This window comes from Cervus elaphus, chromosome 5 (genome assembly GCF_910594005.1).
Source record: "Cervus elaphus chromosome 5, mCerEla1.1, whole genome shotgun sequence".
Classification (NCBI taxonomy): Eukaryota; Metazoa; Chordata; class Mammalia; order Artiodactyla; family Cervidae; genus Cervus; species Cervus elaphus.
The window spans coordinates 110,156,087-110,158,710 of NC_057819.1; the positions used below are offsets into that span (position 1 = coordinate 110,156,087).

The window sequence follows — 2,624 nt, forward strand, 5'->3', positions numbered from 1 at the left end:
CAAGCACGCCTTATTTTTTTTTTTTTTTTAATAAACACCAACTGCTTTTTATTATTCAGTTCCAGAAACCTTTCACAAGATGGTACCAAAAAAAAAAAAAAAAAAAAGAAAGATAGAAAGAAAAAGAAACATACCCCCACCCAAAACTTTATAACCACAGCTCAGCTAATGATATTTTTTCCATTGTTCCCAGTCAGCTCCAAACCCATTGTGTGCAAAGCCCATTTTTCCATGCATCTAAATGGTAGAAACAGACTATGAAATTCTTTATTCTATTTGTAGCAGTTTATGCAGGTGCAGCCAAACACAAAGCTTCAGGACAAACTGTACACAAACTTTACAATGTGGGATTTGAATTTAAAATATGAAACATAAAGTCTACACAAAACTGATAAAAATCAAGCATAGATATCAGGACTGAAACTTATAACCCATGTGAGAAAGGGAGTCTTGTTTCCTTTCAAGTGTTTTATTCTGCTATAGAACAGTTGAGATGAAGATGTAAAGCTTTGTGGTGAGTTTAAATTATACACTCTGTAGATACTATACCAATTTAAAAACTTACACATAGACCAAGAGATGTCCATCAGTTCATCTGGGTTGACCAGATGCTCCAGCTGGATTGCGGAAAACAAACCAGGCCAATGTGGAAAGAAAATCCACTTGTGCAATTTGTTTGCATAGTTTACTGATGGGCACATTGCTCTCCTGGTCCATGATGGCTACTGCTTTCTTCATCAGAGCTATCATTATAGGCTTCACGCCTCTGACCACCTCCTGAGCCCTGAGTGCTATCAAATTCTTGAAGCGCTACCTCCTCTGTGTCTCCAATAATATTTGGAACATCAGGTCTAGATGGCAGAAGATCTTCTAATTCAGAAAGCTTGTCTAGGTTGATCCAGGAAACTGCACATCAAATTTTATGTAAAAATCACCTTTTTCAAAGGGATTATGATATTGTGGCATTCCTTCACCTTGAACTATAAGAACACATCCTGGTTTGATTACTTTGACAGGGGGGCATTTTACCACAATCTGAGGTCCATCAAGGTGCTTAAATGTGAACTGAAATTCACACAGAGCTTCAACAAGTCCTATCTTATATGTCATGTGCAAATCATCCCCTTCTCTCTGGAACACCTCATGTTCTTTTTCTTGAAGCAAAAGAACAACGTCTCCTGGGTCCACTCCTGGGACCTGGTCTGCTTCCCCAGTAAATGTAATTCTCTGTCCATGTTTCACGCCTTTGTCTACGTGGACTTCAAGAATCTGGACTTCTTTAATCACCTTCTTCCCTTCACATTTTTTACAGCGGTCCTTTTCATTAATTACCTCTGCTTCTCCATTACAGTCAGAACACACAGACTGCATCTGCTGTACCATTCCTGGAGCCAGCTGTTTGATCATGCCGTGTACACCTCGACCCCGACCAGCACTACACTTCTGAACAGCTCCAGATTTCTCACCTTGACCACTGCATGCGCTACAGAGTGCATTCTTGCTAAGTTGTAGTTTGGCTGTCTTGCCATTACACAGGTCTTCTAAAAATACTTTGAGTGGATGCATCGTGTCTTCTCCTCTTCTTCTGTCATTTCAATTTCTGCTCTGATTGACCATGAAGCCAAATAAACCTCCTCCAAAAATGTGAGAGAAAATATCATCCATGCCACCACTTCCACCTCTACCTTCCCGAAAATCTTGTTCTCCATATCTGCCATATAGTTTGCACTTCTCAGGATTTGATAGTACTTCATATGAAAAACTTATTTCTTTGAATTTGCCATCAGCATTTGGATTCTTATCAGGATGGTATTCTTTGTCTAACTTTCTCTATGGCTTCTTCAGTTCGTTCTCGCTGGCGCCTGGCGGGACGCCCTGGATGTACAGTTTCCAGTCGGCCACGTTCTCCATGGCGGCCGGGGGTGCAGCGCACAGGCAAGAAGGCGGAGAAGCAGGAGGAGCGAAGCCGGGCCCTAAGCAGCGGCGGTGTGGGCGGAGACAGCGAGCAGGCACGCCATATTTTATCTTCTTTGCAGATAGTCACACTCAACCCCTTGACCAACGGGAGTATCAGTTATTGCTGAAATCATTAAATAGCAGTGATGGGGGGATTACAGTTCTTTCTTTCTCTCAGCAGTTCTTTATTAAAACTACTGCTGTACACATAGAGATGAAAACAGGATTAAAACTGAATAACCCATTGGAATGCAGAGTTCCAAAGGATAGCAAGGAGAAATAAGAAAGCCTTCCTCAATGATCAATGCAAAGAAATAGAGGAAAACAATAGAATGGGAAAGACTAGAGATCTCTTCAAGAAAATTAGAGATACCAAGGGAACATTTCATGCAAAGATGGGCTCAATAAAGAACAGAAATGGTATGGACCTAACAGAACCAGAAGATATTAAGAAGAATGTGTGGCAAGAAAACACAGAAGAACGATACAAAAAAGATCGTCAAGACCCAGATAATCATGATGGTGTGATCACTCACCTAGAGCCAGACATCCTGGAATATGAAGTCAAGTGGGCCTTAGGAAGCATCACTAGGAACAAAGCTAAGGGAGGTGATGGAATCCCAGTTGAGCTATTTCAAATCCTAAGAGATGATGCTGTGAAAGTGCTG

General features: G+C 41.2%; 1 pseudogene; it reads right to left on the reverse strand.

Annotated features, from left to right (window-relative positions):
• Positions 1–678: 678 nt before the first annotated feature.
• Positions 679–1,911, reverse strand: LOC122693506 (annotated as a pseudogene).
• Positions 1,912–2,624: the final 713 nt, after the last annotated feature.